Genomic DNA, 18,020 nt, shown 5'->3' on the forward strand with positions numbered 1-18,020 from the left:
TAGGCGTCTCATAATTCCACACAGGTGAAACGGGATTTTGTAAACACTCTCCAATATACGTATGGCGCAAAGTTTACGTCGGCGTTCGTGTTTGGGTATTTTAAAAAATATTCTAAACGATTCTAGGGTTATCGGCGACGTTTTGGAATCATCATGGGTGATTTGATAAACGACAGATACCTGTGATCACTAATATGCTCTATTTGAAATTAATTTCTCCAAGTAATTATCCGAAATTTAAATTTCAAACCATGCTGTAAATAACTCCGTGAATTGTGACTTAGTAATGTTTAAAAATGGCGTGATCTATCACGTACCTAATTTACAGAGGTCATTTTCTGTAATTCTGCTTTGCCTAAAACGACAGTGGATGATATCACAAAACCGGGAAATTCCCACAGAATGAAAACCTGTGAAGTGTAATTGTGTGCGTGATGTGTTGTATTGAATTTTATTCAACTCCAAAGTGAGGTTTGAAGAGGAGGGACATATCGGTTTTAGATACTGCAGTAATCTAGACTTGCTAAATATCATAGACTTGCATGGGCTGTATTAAAACCCCACTTCACCTCACCTGTAAATAATCGAGACTGGACCCGACAATCCAGTGATTGGCATCATGAGCATCAATCCACGCAATTGGGATTCGATAACATGCATCAACCAAGTTATTGAGACTGACCACCCGGTCGCGTTAGTCACCTCTAAAGGACAAGTATAGTCGCCTTTTACATGTGCATATGGGTTGCTGAAGACCTATTCTACCCCGGACCTTTTCTTCACGGGTCCGATCACCTATAAGTCGACTCTTATGACAAGCATAGTCGCCTCTTCATGCAAGCATGGGTTGCTGAAGACCTATTCTAAGTCGGATGTTCACAGGTCCTCAGACACAATATACTGACTCCGAGCCGACCAGTCCTTGTTTTATAATGGCAAGCATGCAGCACACAGGGTAACAATAAGTACTGGTCAACTTTTACCGTCTCTTAGTATCAGTATCAGGCCAGGGGATCTAACCACCGACATTCACCCTCCAGACAGACGCTCTATTCACTCGACCATGGAGGCGGTCCTGAAAGTGGGAGTGACGTATGATATAATTATGGTGGGGCACAATGTATGATACTCTAAAATCACCTCATGCATGGTCTGTTGTGTTCAGATTGAATGGTTATATGACGGACCAGACAATCCAGTGATTGATATCATTGATCTTTGGGAAACGATGGTCGATATGCATCAGCCAAGTCAGTGAGCCTGACAGATACCGTTAGTCGCCTCTTATGACAAGCATAAGGTTGAACAGTAGTCAACTTTTAATGTAACTACAATTATTTAGAGTTGATTCATTTGTTCATTACTTTGTCAGGCTTTCAAATATGTGCATCCTACAGCTACATCTTAAGTGCCAATTTGGTGTGGCCATATACATGTCATCATCATCATACAGCATGCTAAACCTGGGTCAACTTCATTAAACGTTTGAGGAGAAATCTGCATTATGTGTTCGTTTCTTAGTTTTATTAGTTTCATCAAAATCAGTAAATACACTAACGTGTTACTGGATTTCTGGTCCATCCATCACTGGATTGTTTGGTTTATTGACAGGCCGCCGTCGCACGACAGGCGTACTGCTGTACAGCGTCAGGCAATAAACACTTACTTTTATCAGGCAAACTGTGTGGATATGGCACGTGCTACTAGTAGAGCGGGACATGATTACCCTTTTCGCGAACACGTGGTGTCGTCACTGATATTTAGTGGTCCATTCATATGATCTTTACAGCTATTTTGCTCTCAAAGTGAAGTTTGTTTCGGTTGATAATCAAGACTGGTTATTCTCTGGCACTGACATTTTATTGTCCGTCCGCCGGTCATCCTTTCTAAAACCCTTCAATATTTTTCAACAAAAACAAATGGTAGATATATCAAACAGATCCTAAGTGGTGCCTTTTGCTTTTGCCGGATTTTTGGCATTTTTATTTTTCTCGATTTCCATGGAAACAATTTGTACCAAGTCTCAAGGGGGGGGTGGTGGATTTCGTTTCCGGAGCACAGCTCAGACACCGTCCGATATCTTTCAACAAAGCTGGTTGATATATCAAACAGATCCTCAAGTAGTGCCTTTTAGATTTTTGGCATTTTTATTTTTCTCGATTTCCATGGAAACAATTTGTACCAAGTCTCAAGAGGGGGGTGGTGGATTTCGTTTCCGGAGCACAGCTCAGACACCGTCCGATATCTTTCAACAAAGCGTGGTTGATATATCAAACAGATCCTCAAGTAGTGCCTTTTAGATTTTTGGCATTTTTATTTTTCTCGATTTCCATGGAAACAATTTGTACCAAGTCTCAAGAGGGGGGTGGTGGATTTCGTTTCCGGAGCACAGCTCAGACACCGTCCGATATCTTTCAACAAAGCGTGGTTGATATATCAAACAGATCCTCAAGTAGTGCCTTTTAGATTTTTGGCATTTTTATTTTTCTCGATTTCCATGGAAACAATTTGTACCAAGTCTCAAGAGGGGGTGGTGGATTTTGTTTCCGGCGCACAACTCAGAAACCGTCCGATATCTTTCAACAAAGCGTGGTTGATATATCAAACATATCCTCAAGTAGTATTAGCAGATTTTGGGCATTTTTCTTTTTCTCGATTTCTATGGAAACAATTTGTACCAAGTCTCAAGAGGTGGTGGTGGATTTTGTTTCCGGCGCACAACTCAGAAACCGTCCGATATCTTTCAACAAAGCGTGGTTGATATATCAAACAGATCCTCAAATAGTTTTGCAGATTTTGGGCATTTTTATTTTTCTCGATTTCCATGGAAACAATTTGGATTTAGTCTCAAAAGGGAGGGGTAGGTGTCGTTTCCGGAGCACACCATAAAAACTGTGAAAGAATTTTCATCCAAACCTGGTACATGTATTAACCAAGGGCTGACGTGGTGCCTTTTGCTATTTAGAAATGTTTCAAAATTTGATTCCCCCCCCACCATTTTTAACAAGTTAGACTTAGGATGTAGCAGAGGTAGGTGTTTCCGGAGCAGAACTAAAAAAATAGTCTGACATTTTTTATCCAAACTTGGTACATGTATTAATCAAAGGTTGAAGTGGTGCCTTTTGCTATGAAGAAATTATTTTTGAAAAATATCTGTTGCCATGGCCACAAGTTTGACCTTGGCTGTTTATAGTGGTGTGTTTGTCCGGACCATGTTTCTAAAACTTATAGGTATTCTTTCATGACACTTAACACACAAAGATCAGTTTGTAAAATGGTGCCTTTTGCTACAAAGGCCTGTTAAGAATTGATATTTTTTTCTGTTTCCACGCAACAAATTGATCTTGACTTGGTCATATTGGTGAGTACCTGACGTAGAAATACAAAGTTCCAAAACGTGTATAGGACAGACAGATTAGATAGAAATTCGCTCATCAAGTTGGACTTAAAGTAACAGTCAGATGATTTGTTCTCTCGAATTTGTGGGGGCCTGAGGGATATGTCACCTTCTGATGACTTGCATGAACATGCTATATATAACATTACATGACTGTTTCAGTTTTAGCTTCATAATACAACAGATCGAGTCCTTGCCTTGTCCAGAATCATTAATCTCGGTGTTATCAAAGAACATGCTTGAACAAAGTTGCTTTATTCCGAGGCTGCCATTTGTATGTGTAGAGTGAAGGAAATAGTATCTCGTTGAATTCAGTTCTGAAAATTTCGCAGGACTACCCCGGTACTGTGTCAAGATCAGATTCGTGTTTTGCTTGTCAAACGTTCCAATCTCCATGGGTACCATACATCTGACAGGCTGACTGACGCACCTGTCTACAGTCTGACCAAGTTTTATAACCTGGCTAAGGCCGCATCACCATAGGCTTCTCGTCCGCCGTGAGTCGGAGCGACTGTAGTGCACGCGCTGCACAAAATTCACGTGGTTGAAACTGACACGACACACTGGGAGATGTTCAGGACAGCAATACACACACATATAGTCTGAAGATGTTAAAGCCAACCATACTGTTGCATGTCCACATAATCGCCATATTAATGATACTCTGGCAATCAAATTTCTGAAGGCTTTTTTAAACTTTCGAATTCACATATTCTACCATACCCCATACCTCGGTTGGACCATGCTTTCAAATGAATAAATCGGTTTTAGATTTTTAGAAATGTTATTTGAATTAAAATTTAAGTAAGGCTGAATGAAATATTTTAACTATGGTCAAATATGCTTATTATGTCAAACCTACATATCACAGGTCTTGTAGATTTGATTGACTTAGGTCAAACACACCTTATACAGTTTGACAAAATCTGCAAACTTACACCTTATACGGTTTAACAAAATCTGCAAACTTACAGCCTAAATGTAAAGCTATGACACCTGGCCAAAATACATACAATTGTAGGCCGCAATCAGCAATATTCCAAATAATTAAATAATCGCATCTGTACCAGACGATCCGATAACTAATATTACGATTAACTACCTACGCCGCATGTTATCGGATCCCAATTGAGTGGATCGATGCTCATGATATCAATCACTGGATTGTCTGGTCCAGACTCACAACACACAAACAAACATCACTGAGCCTGCAGACCACCCTATCCATTAAGTTGCATCTTTCCACTAGCATAGGTTGATGGGAATCAATTCTAACCTCGAATCCCCACCCAGTGTAAGAATATAGTACATCATGTTTTGAACACAAGAACTTTTAACATGCTTGATAACAGGATTAAGGCACAAGGATAGCACAATCTATTTTTAGTGAAATGAGATTCACAAATAATAAACACGTTTGTCTAAAGAAAAGTAAATAATTAATACGTTCGTTGGTGTGTGTTCCTGTACTGCAATAGACATATACTGTCTTTTTATAGTTATATCCAGTTGGTGTGGTTGTTGCTTAACGCCGCGCTTAGTAATATCCCAGCTATATCACGCTGTCTGTAACTTATCGAATCTGGATCAGACAATCTAGTGATCGACACTATGATCATCCATCCACTTAACTGAGATTCTAGGACATGCAGTCATCCACTGAGCATGACCACCCGATCCATTTCGTCGCCGTTACAACAAGCATGGGTTTACTGGGTATAACCGGGAGCCCAGGTGGATTGCCAGTAGTTATAACATTGATATATATATATCAATATGGAACTATTCATACAGTTTACACACTCAATTGTCTTTCAATTTTATACAGTGTTCAAGGGTTGTCAATGCAGGATCAAGGATTTATAGTATATTAAATGTTAATTGATATTGACACTGTCAGCCACCGTGGGCCAAGGCAGATGTTTACACGCGAGCAGGCATGGCGAGCGGCAGACTGTATTAACTGAAGTGACGCTGGTGCATGACATTCTCGTGTCCCATTCAACCGGCCATATCCTGGCCTCATAACTGGCAGCCAAGAATGCAGATATTTTCTGGGAATATTATACTGGCAAACTGTCACAAAACTTCCCTGCGCAAGACAAAACACGGAGACAAAGAGTCGGATAAAGAGATTGCTTGCTGCGCCTTCAAATATCACTCACTCTTCCATCTCCGAACTGTGCGGACATTCTGCCCATTACAATAACATTGTATGTGTCCCTTCCAAAAGATTTAATTCTTCATTTGGGAACAGAACTGGAAACTGTAGACAGCTGTATAAATGTACTTATCATGCTTCTTCTTGCTTACTGTATTTGATATAGACATGTGTCAGTGTTGTGAAATTGACTATGGTGCACATTAGATGTGACATACTGAATACACCCAAAGAAAACTATCAGTACCTAAGATGATTGATAACATGCGAGTTAATAAATACACCATGGCTTTAAAACACATCTGGAGCACTGACTGTAAATATTTAAGGCTTCATTTGCAATACCAGTTATTGCCTAAACTACATTGTGTAACATTTAGATGAATCAAAGAGGCAGAAATGTTTGATATATATTAAGAGTTTGGTGTGCGGCAGATATCACTTCCTTGGGCCTTTGAATTTGTTGCAATATGTTAAAATACTCGAGACCCTTGGTATCATTGCCAAGACAAAAATATCTGTCCCATCAACAAATAATTCATATTTTGTAGCTTTATGCTCGCTGGACACGACCAAGTGTATGCCTACTTCAAAGTTTCCACGTGCTATGATCTGTCAATCAGATAGAACATTGTGGCGAAACTAAAAATCCCTTTTAGATACCGAACATTGTGGTACATTGAGAACTGGGCACAACCTCGTTATAACGTCTCGTTACTGAACTTGCACCACATGTCCGGCACGAATTAACAGAAACAGTTAGCAATTTGCCTCTTGTTTTGTGATATTATTACTTTTGAACCACCTCTTTAGGAGTCTGTCGAAAGTAAGCTCATCAGAACCAAATTAGGTGGAACGATTGTAGATGTATGTCAAAACGTTTGATACAGTTAATGACAATAGTCCTCATTAGTTTCTATTCACTGAAAAAACGTTGCGTTGTATATTATTAATTATTATTTCCAGGAAGGGGATACATACACCAGCAAGTATTATTTTTTCCGCTTAAAGAAACAGGGTTTTACTTTACTTATCTCTGGGCTGGGCTTCTTTTAGAGACACTCGCTGCTTGGAAACACAGTTAATTTCTGTAAAAGGAGTTTTCTGGAACACATTATTTGCTTTCTCTGGAAAAGGTGTGTTTATTTTTAAAAATACACATGCCTTCAGCCTACCAGATTATGGCTCCCTATGAATAGTGGGGCAAGGTAGTTAGGAAAAACACTATTTTCTTCATGTGACCTTAAACACAGCTATTTTTTTTCATTGAATGGAGGGGATAAACCACAAAATATATAAGCAATGATCCCTCGGGGACAAACCACAAAATATATAAGCAATGATCCTGATTATGTCATTGATAGCTTGTATATGTTTTGCATCCTTGTGAAAAATTAGTTTTGTACTGTTTACCTTTATTCTCAATATTTATGGTCATGTGGTTTCTTTTTTTTAAGATCACACATATTCTGAAGAACAGCTGCTGTGTATATTTAAGAAATATACTAATTTCGAGTGAATGTATTTAATGGTCGTTTTTCATTCAACATGAGTGGTTCTTTTTCATTTTTAACATTTTATCGTATGTTTTTCTCAAATTTTCAACAAGATCTGATTTCCTGTTTTCCGTCAGAAAAAAACGTTGTCACGGGATTAGGCAATATATTTAGGGCCGTGATATGGCGTAATTTGAAAATAAATTCAAATTTGTTCTTGAAGTCCCCTTACGTAAAACAAAATCGATTTTAGTACATTTAGGGCCATTCTTGTTTTCAAAAATACATTTTTGTTCTAGTTATTCTGTTCACGTTTTCATTTCATGCTTCAAGTTTCCTTTTGGGGCATTTGGGGCCTTGAAAAAGGCCGTCGAGGAAGCTAGGTTCCTGACATTGATGTTAGCGGCGGCCGAACTCCCTGTGGTCGATGAAGCCCTCCACTCCTCGTCTGAAGTCCCCGTACTCCCACCGGAGCTCCGCGCCAGCACTGACCCCCGTCTTGGTCACCATCCAGAACCTCGTCCGTTCCCCCCTCCTCCCCTTAACCCGGGTTAACTTACAGTTAGCGTTATCCCTAGAGTGGTTCATGGTTGCCCCCAAATTTGAATCAGGGTCAATACGATTACCCTGATGATTTCTATGGCCGTCCAAAACAAGTTCCTCATCACCATGAAACCCCTGAACATGAAGAAACCGGTAAGTTAAATTTAGCCTGTCGTACTCATCCAACCTCCCATCAACGTCTGCCCTCGGAATCAGCTGGCCCAAGTATTCACACACCACCTCCTTCCTCCTATAATTCCGAGTGGCAAAAACCCCCTTCCCAATTTCTCCACCGACAGGTGCAACGATAGGTGCCGAAAACATATCCCCCCTCCTCTCCCTCTCCTGCACTGCTCTACGAGTATTGTGACCCCTCAAAGAATACCGCAAAGGTTCCCCCAAAACGTCCCTATCGCCCTCCCCTCCCTCCAAATTTCGACCTATCCTGACCTTCTTAACCTTATACCCACGGCGAGGAGATTCCACGTAAGCGAAGCCCACGTTGATGGCGACCGCCCGGAACTGGGTAGTGAAGGCTTGGCGTCTACCGGCGAGAGCTAGGAGTTGCTGGTCTTCAGTCCAGGCTGCCACTTTGGCCTTGTACTCCGTGAAGAGTTCCAAAGTTGGGATGACACTGTTGTCCGGGCTCGGAGCAAACAGGTTGGCAAACCTGGAGAGGAATGGACAGTCGCACTGTATATCCCGATCCACAGAGAGGCCGCGTCGAAGTAATCGATTTCCAGACATCGTTGGTGTTCTTGGAAATAAAGAGCATAATGACGCGGCACTGATGGCTCTCTCTTTTATAGTCCCGCTAAAACTACAATGATTGACAGGTACACGCGTAAGAAATTATGAACCCAGGTCGTCACTGATTGGCTCCCGCTAAAACTGTCATGATTGACAGGTACACGTGTAAGAAACATAAACCCAGATTGTCACTGATTGGCTAAACTTTGCAAAATTTGGCGCTTATTTGTCTCCTCGAAAAAAGCGTTTAATTGCATACATTAATCTGTTTTCAATAATGCTGTGATTTCATTTAAAAAAAATTCGTCCAATAAAAAATAAAATTTATTCCCGATGCTCAGTTTTGGAATGTGTAAATCCAAACATACCCATTCATAAAAATCATTAACGATGTTGTGTCATATTGATTTGAGATCCAACAAATTTTGTTGAATGACAAACTGTGTAAAGACTTTATGCCTTATCGCCGATTGTTCTTGAGAAATGCATAGATATGAATGATTTGCAAATGTTAAAAATGTGTTAAGTCAAGGTACAACCTTGTCACTGCTTGAAACATAAGAAGATCAAATTAAGATCAAGTGAACGTGCATGTGTGTTGTTGATCAACATAATTGATAACCCCTTCTCCCCTTTCCCCCTAAACTTGGTCCAAACGTAGTGATATACTTAGCGAGTAGTTTCCCCAGGCAGTTCTCTAATATTTATATTTCTTGGAATACTGAATTCATCCCATACTAAATATTACATAGTGGGCCCCTTATGTGTCAGTTAGATATTAATATTTATTGGGATGCAGGAGTTCTGTTACATAAATCAATAACCCAGTGACTCAATCTTTTGAGTCGGAATAAAAATAAGGGAACGAGACGGATCCAAGAAACAAATAATGCTTTGCTCTAGGCCTAATCAAGCTGCAGACACTGTTTCCATTTTTCACACGATCAGGAATTGGCTGTGAGCCAAAACTGCCCGTCCAAAGTGACAGGCGTATTTGCGCGACACTGTGTATGGTTTGCGAACAGCAGTTTTCCCTTCCCATATATACAATGTTGTATACGTACAGTCTCCAAGTTACGCGTGAACAATATGGAGATGGGAGTTTGTTTATTTGTTGTTGTTGTTGTTTTTTGTTTAACGCCCCACTCAACAATATTCCAGCTATATGATGGCAGTCTGTAAATAATCGAGTCTGGACCAGACAATCCAGTGGTTGATATCATGAGCATCGATCCACGCATTTGGGATCCGGTGACATGCATCAACCAAGTCAGCGAGCCAGACCACCCGATCCCGTTAGTTGCCTCTTATGACAAGCATAGTCGCCTTTCTTGGGTTGCTGAAGACCTATTCTATCCCGGGTCTTCAAGAGGAGTGTAGTCACGCGCAGTAAGCTGTGAGTAAAAACATGGGCACTTTTAAAACTGAAATAAAGATTACAATATGGGTCTGTATGTCAGGCCGGGTTGTGCATAAAGAACAATTCTGTCGGGTGAATCAACTCCCAGGAATTAATCAGCACCTGGTGTATAAATATCACACTATTGCACATGGTATTGTTATCATTTGCATTCTGCTTGTTAGGGCGAAATCGGAAAGCAAACTCATAAAGACAAAGGAAGATTTCCATGACAAAGCTCACAAGGGAACGTGTTGCGAGTTACGAGCCCCAAACACAGCCATGAACTTGCATAGGCAACACTGTTTCAAAGATATGTCTGATACTTCCTATACGTCGCGCCTTTGAAAGTCATGATATTGCCGAATTATTCTGATGTGACTTAAAATCTTAACTTACTCATTCATTCCTATACGTCTGATATCTTATAATAGGGTTCTCTCTATAAGGAATGAGATCGGAGATAAACAGTTGTTATTTCAATTAAAAAATGACACGTATTTAATTTATTTTTTGATTTAGGGAGTTTGTAACTGTGGTAAATAGTTTACTTCATGCATTGTCACTTTAAACAGTAAAACATGTCACTATTAATTTCGGAGAGAAACTGTAGTCTCTGTGAATTTGATTGGAGGAATGACTGAAGCACGAAGATGAATCATTTAATTATTGAATATTAATATAACTGGTGACTGGAGAAATACATGCATGTCTTAGAAGTTAGTGGCCTCCAATATACAGTGAAACAGCGTACTTATTTACATCTGGATAAGATGACTCGGAGAGTGACACAGTCTAAATGAAAACAGGAAATGTTTTGACAAATCCTCTATTGAAACACACACGGGCGTCTAACTGACGCCGGGTCATACCTTCTGTCCCAAAAGTAAGCCGGGACTTCATAAGACCCCAGGGCCCATTTAGCAAAAAAATCTTGGCCCTACAATTATTGTAAATCCTTAGGATAGCGATCTCAGAGTTTTAGGGAAAGCTCCCACAAATATGATGCGTATTTAACAATGATCTTAAGACAACCAATGGTAGGTCACACATTGATGTGTCAAAATATAAGGGAATAATATAATTGTTTATTTTAACTTTCATGATAATTATGTCATTAAATCTAGACCCAAATTAATTATGTGTATATTCGTAGTAAAATATTATCATAAAAACAGTGTGTATGTGTTCTGTGACGTAACCGGCTCCACTATTGGTAGACACTATTGCCGACAACAGTTACTATAGAAAGGAGTCGAGTTTCCGCCATTGAAAATTTTCATGGAAGCTAAAATCGCTATTTTAAATCCAAGCCGTCATAGAATTGCTCTAAGATCGGTTTGTGTAAGCGGGATAGGACAGTTGTAGGGTGTTTGTAAACTTGATTGTAGCCGCCTAAGATCGATTGTAACTAAGACTGTTCTATGGAAGTGGGCCCTGGTCGGTAATACTGTGATATGTTGGTGATTTATAATTACCGTTTCCTACAGATGTATGTTTGTATGACTGTAGAATTTGGGATTCGGTGGGGTAGTGAATTGCTTGCATGAACGTAATAGACGCTTGGCGTCTAGTAGAGGAAATACGGTATAGGGCTGACGGTCGTTTGGGTACATTGTGATTGTGTGTGGTTTAGTTTTGCACATTCTGGATTATCCAGGGTATTGTCTACACATAGTTTCGTTAAATACGCGGAAACGTGCAAGCTGTTAGCTTTAACTAGGAAATGAGTCCCCGATAAAAAATACAATGAGTGAGTATTGTTTTACTCTGCGTTGAGCAATACTCCAGCAACCTTCATGGTGGGCTTGACACATTGTACCCATATCGGGAATTGAACCCGGGTCTTCACTTTAGCCACTAGGCTACCCCACCACTCCTCTACAATATACAAACATTACAATTTACTTTAATAGAGTTGTTAGCATAAAATGTTTTTCACAAACTGGTGAAGTTATATATACATGTCGAACGGCAAGGGAGGACGTCTTATTGACTATCTAGGGTATATTCTAATTTAATGATGGCGTACTTATGATGATTCTTGCAGTATTTGATTGATCATTGTTTAGTAGATTGAATTTACTTTTAAAAAATCCAATTTCATATTCCCCGTAATTTCAAACACATTTCGACCATAGAAGTTAATAATGTGTGGTATAATAATTTTTTCAGGTCCTTATTAAAGGGGTTTAATTGATCAATAAATCATGGGACTTTAAAGTTTCGTCAAACGTGTGTATTTTGAAACAGGCGCGAAGTTACATTCTTCCTGAAGTTGAGGAGAATTGATTTCTACTCATCGTTGAAATGGTGCCGCCTTTAAAGGGCAACTTTATGCCACAAAGTGAACATACACCTTTAAATTTGTCCTCAGACACCCGATCTAGGAAATATTACCTACTACTAGCAGCGATTTGTTAGCAACTGTGAGCTGCTACGAGTAGGTACAAAGACGGTCTCTCCGTCTCTGACGACTAACATTTACTGCTACTACTAGCTACAGCAAAGTATAGCATGTCTTTGATTTGTATTGGTCAACGAGTAAAGTAGACGGTATGCAAGCCGGGCTCTGTCTCAACTGAAAAATAAAAGATTACGGCAGAGCAACTTCAACCTGTAACCAGCTTGCTAACACGTGAACTTTCTCTAGCTTAGATGTTGAAATATACTGTGGTTGTAAAATAATTACAAATAGAATCTACAACATCCTGAAGTAAATTATAACCATTGATCATTACATCACCAGCTGGTCACATGACCTCGGCATGCATCATATTCCGCCATGTTGTGTAAGGTCACGACATTTCTACCGCTCAACCTTGGCCTATTTTAGACAAGTTAATTGTGTCCGTTCTCTACATTTAGCACAACAGACGTGAGTGTTTTCATTACAATAAATACTCTTGAATATGTCTGCCATTGCCACAAATCGGAACGTAATGTCGTGCATGTTTTCTTCTGGCAGCCTTGCATTCTTTGCGTCCCTAGACACAACGTCGACGTGCACGAGCAAGGTCGCGCATCATTAATGCCGTTTATTCTAAAAAAAAGTGCTTTACCGTTACAGTATGGCCAACTACCTATAGTATATTGTGTTGTACTTGTTGCCTGCTGTCAAGCGCCCATGTGTTGAGATCAATCACTTGCGTCCAAAGACGATTGGGTCACGTTCCTTTTCATACTCGCTCGTTTCTTTTAGTCTAACTAGAAGTAATTACTAATTATCAGTGCTTACATACATACCATTTTATATCGTATTTTGTTTACATTTCAGCAGTATGCATCGGAGGCAGAAAATTTATTCAAGCTCTGAAGTCCCAAACAACTGAAAATGTTCTAAAACACCATCACGTGACCCTGGTATTCTCAAAGTGCTGGTGAAAGTGATTGTTTTGTAAATGTTTGTTGATAGTAGAGAGGCTGATAAACTTTAAAACAAGTCATGATCACCATTTCCCTACTGTTAGTTAAATACACTGGTCTACATCTGTATTGTTTCTTTGCAACTTCTGTCAACAAACTCAAATTTATCCATTTATACCTGAATAATTGTGTTATCATAAGATAATAACTAGGCCTACAGCATCTAACCAACTGTTATACTCTGGTAACTGAATGTCAGAAGAAAAAATACCTTTTTATTGATGAATATATCTCCACAGTTGAGTGCAGGGTGTAATATTTAAATGTTTTTATTGACAGTTTAGCAGACACTACATCTGTCTATGAGCAATGAACAGAATCATGAACAGTAGTGAACACCTCTGGCAACATCATGTTTTAGTAAGTATAATTGAATCCCCCAATTATAATGTAATTGTTCACACATTGTATGGCATAGTGTAGTTTCCAAATAGTGATCTGTTTGACGGTGTCATATATGTGATATATTTTCCTATTCACCTTGTCGACTGGCCTGGATTAGGTCTTGTCATTTTCCTGTTATTTCTGATTATTCCAAAATTAGTTTTGACTGTACAGTAACAGCCCAGTTTAATTAGGACTAAGAGCAAATGTGCTTAATTCTCAGTGTTTTAGTCAATTTGTGTTGTACCCAAATAGAGGGAATATTGTTACTGTAGTCCACATGATCATGGGCACCTCTTCAGCGTGTTTAGTTATACAAATTTACCCGTGAAGATCAGGGTTAGAATAGGTATTCAGCAACCCATGCTTGTTGTAAGAGGCGACTATCCTTGACATAAGAGGCGACTAACGTGATCGAGGGGTCAGGCTGGCAGACTTTGTTGATGCATGTCATTGTATCCAAATTGCATGGATTGATGCTCATGATGGTCAATCACTGGATTGTCAGGTCAAAGGCAGCTGTCAAAGCAGGAATATTGCTGAGAACAGCATTTCAGGTTATGTATGTTTGTAAAAAGTGCTAGAAAGAGTCAACTTTAGTTGTAATATCAGTATGTTCCTCACAACAGAGCTAAATGTGCATTTTAACATAATATTAATTGATGTGAGATTTCATGATGAATTTCATTTCTAATCTAAAAAATATTATCTTGTTTCTCTAATCATGCTGTTAAAATCATGTTTTACATATCTATCTACTTCCTATGGAGTTCCTAATCCAACTGAATAGTAATGCCCAATATGTTTTTATTATAACAGATAACAGATTGCTATAGACTAATAAGGCAACTGCTAGATTATATTCTAACTCTTTACATGATGATGGGACTCACAAGACTTCACTGTATACCACAGTACCCACTGAAGTATCAACGTATTTACGTATGCCGTTATTTTAACAACAAAATAAATTATTCAATTGATTTGCAAATATCAAACTATTTCATTTCGGAATTCAAGTAGCAAGCAGTAGCCTGTTGTCTGGTACTTTAAGGTATACTATAATGCATGTACTAATTCGTACTGTAAAGTAAACATATAACATGGTTTGCTTGAGCAATTCTTCCTGAAAAGCCCCCCCCTAGTTTGAAGCGCAAGTCTAGTAACATTGTGTTCGATGTAGTTAGCCCAATTAATAATAATCAATATGACAACACTAAAATCTAATGGAAATGATTTTGAGAGTCCTGATCGGGCTAGTTAACCCAAAGGTTTTTGGCACAGTCTGCTCATGTAACTCAATTTATGATGACAGTGTTACATGAGGTTCTATTTTGTGTATTTCAATAATTTGCACATTTATGAACAACATTAGAAATTGGCACTTGTCCTGTAATCCTTGCCAAACTGCCCAATAGTTAAGGTAGCATAAGGACTAGTAGAAATGTGACACTTTCAATAGGTTTGCTGTATGTTATCATTATAAAGACTCGTGGACTAAAACTCTTAGTTTCTACCGCTGATGACCTTTTACCTTAATGTAAACCTTGATTCCAGTGATGCTTTAGTTTTACATTCTTTAATAACCTTAAGCTGTCATTTTTTGTGTGGTCCCAGGTATAAAGTGACCAGAAATGCATTCAAAGTTATGATCTGATTTTGAGCATGACCAACATGGCAGATATGTTTAAAATTAAATTTTCTGTCACTACTCAGACATGCAAGTTATTGTACAATAAGTCGTTTGTAGTGTAAAAACATGTAGATTCTTTTGTTTGCATATTTAGCTATTCCAGAACTGTTATATGCTATTAAATTGCTGGAGAAGGTATTTATTTCAATCGATAATGTCATTATGGTATACCAGTGTGTATGACAGTTGTTTTCAAATTCATCAATATCTTCAAATATGATCTGTTGTATCCCGTGACTGACATGTAAGAAACTCAAAGGAGGAAGTTAGGCAGCACCCAATCAGAGAGCGTACCATTGGACCCATGTGATCAAAGGGGTTCCAATTCAACACATTGCCCTTATGTATGATGGTCACTGTCCAAATGTTTCCACGGGTCTTTGTGGTTGAAAACCAACTCATCCCGATAACAGGTTTCCGATTATATTGCCTATTCACTTACACAAGATACACAATTTTGAGTAATAAACAGTTGAATGTAGAAATCTGTTTATGTTGACAGGAAGAGAATAATCATTATCTTAGGGTTATGTTAATTATCTTTAAGGACTTGTTGATAAATGAGAAATATTGGCAGCAAATTCTGTCATTGTCATTGTAGTATTTTGTCCATACTGTTACTTTAACACTACATAAATAGCCATAATCACATTTAATTACAGGGATCGATTTCCCTACATACAAGCTGCACCAGTGCAGGTAAAAACATTGCTGCTGCCGGTAACTTTTAGGTGATGTCAGGTTGCATCGAGTGCAGGTAACATTTCCCACCTAAAGTGGAAAACGGAATTCTTTTAACAAAGGGGGTCCAAATTCACCTGTAAATGATTGAACACATGAATAATGGACATGAAATTTAAATTACAACATAAAATAGAATGGTCATGTGTGTAAAAGACATGCTATGTTCAATAGCCACTATCAAATTTATCTTGAGACAGTCTAGGCCAACACCAATCACTATTCTGGAAACAGTCCTGTCCAGGTGGTCAAAAATAACTTAGCTACAGATATAACGACACAAAACATTGACTAATGTTGGTATATTTTAACCAAGTTCAGTCTGTAGATGTGTTATGTGTTATGTGCCTTTAAGTGAGGTAATGTTAGTGTGCATCAATCTTTCGTTGTTAAAATTTTTTACTTTTCTGACAGTCCAGCAGTGGTGTCTCTAGGTTAATGGTGACACTTCAGGTAAAATAATTGGGTCCCATAAATTTAATGACTTCCCACACAAACATATTTTTAGGTCATCGGAAATATCAAATCAACAAATCTGCTCTGAAATTTTGCAAGTTAATCCTGTAGTAAGGATTAGCTTGAATAATTCAGCACAGATGGTCATGAACAGTGTTCATTGCATACATCTAGACTTTGGACATATGTTGCCAATCTATTTGATTAGGTTAAGTCACATTTTCACATTATTAATCTTACCTGGTCGAGTTTTATAGTGGTAACCATATTATCTTGTGATAATCATTAAACCTGATCACCACTGCCTGATCACATATTTTACAGAATCAGATATTAGATGTGTGTGTATAGCAATTGTAAGTATGCTTTCACTAACTGTTGTTAGTACAGTGTATCAATGAGCTGAGAAATGTGTGAATGTGAGGTTTGAGATGAAATGCAAATTTTACAGTATTTTAATGTCCAGTTTCGAGATCTGGGGTGAATGTCAATCTACAAGCATGAGCTTTCTGTTGTGAACACCTCCTCAGAAACTACTGGACCATTGAAGCTGAAACTTCGGATTTGTTGATCACATCAGAATTGTTCAAGACTTTCAAATCCAAACTCCAGTATGATCATTGCACTAAAACTAAACTGTCAGCTGAAACATCTTATTGCCATTATTCAGTCAGTTATGTACAAATTCTAATGAAATTTGATATGTGTTATATTGTAATGGGATTCAAAAAATATTTGTTTTTTTTCATAATTTATAATTTTGACCTTGGTTGGACCATGTTATGTAAATTTCTCTAAATTTGCCAGAATGAGGGAGATGAACTTGTGTCCTCAAGATGACAGCATGTTTTGTTCAGATATTTAGATTTTAGTGTTTTCAGTCCTCAGTATTTATACAGAAAATACAGAAAATATATATGCAGGGTAGCAATGATATTCACTGTTTAGTAGTTGTGTTTTTTTACATTAAAAAGTGTTGACTACATGTCCAGCTGAGCTACAGTGTCGTTGCACTACTTTTAACCCTGCTATGGGCTATCATTACCAAATGTATTCACCTTTCTTTGGCAAACATTGTAGGCTTACAGCTAAGAAGATTACCTTATAAAATATTAATCTGTATGTTTTAAGAAAATTATACATTTAACTTGTTCAGTTGTTGTTTTTTATGGTTTCAGATATCTGCTTTAATGATGTCATGAACTACACGCTGCACTCTTGATTCCCGCACTACTATTGTCAAGACCAAATGTTAAAGTTCATATTCAGCAAGTTGAAGATAACTGACACCGTCTTTAAGTATAAGTTTCACAAGTATGGTATGCAGAAGTTCTTTTTGTCTCAATACTGATTTATATATAGTATAAAAAAGATGGACTTCTGTAATAGAATAAAATGTTTGAATACATGTGACACTAGTTGTGTTTCTGTCACCATAGTGTGGATGGTTGGCCTAATGGTCTAAAATGCTAACTTACCATCTGTTATATGGGTGTACAATCATAATCTGTAGCATGGATTGCCAGGATTGTAGTTGAAGCTATATCATGGTGGCTGGTAAATATGGTGTGGGC

The 18,020-nt window shown here is 38.3% G+C and overlaps 1 long non-coding RNA gene across 1 annotated transcript; it reads left to right on the forward strand.

The window, feature by feature from the left end:
- Positions 1–12,590: 12,590 nt before the first annotated feature.
- LOC125378567 lies at positions 12,591–17,753 on the forward strand. The gene is made up of 4 exons (XR_007220299.1): positions 12,591–12,624; positions 13,027–13,109; positions 13,452–13,532; positions 17,625–17,753. It is a non-coding gene; the product is annotated as an uncharacterized LOC125378567 (long non-coding RNA).
- Positions 17,754–18,020: the final 267 nt, after the last annotated feature.

The sequence above is a fragment of the Haliotis rufescens genome, unplaced genomic scaffold, assembly GCF_023055435.1.
Source record: "Haliotis rufescens isolate VD_foot unplaced genomic scaffold, xgHalRufe1.0.p SCAF_127, whole genome shotgun sequence".
Classification (NCBI taxonomy): domain Eukaryota; kingdom Metazoa; phylum Mollusca; class Gastropoda; order Lepetellida; family Haliotidae; genus Haliotis; species Haliotis rufescens.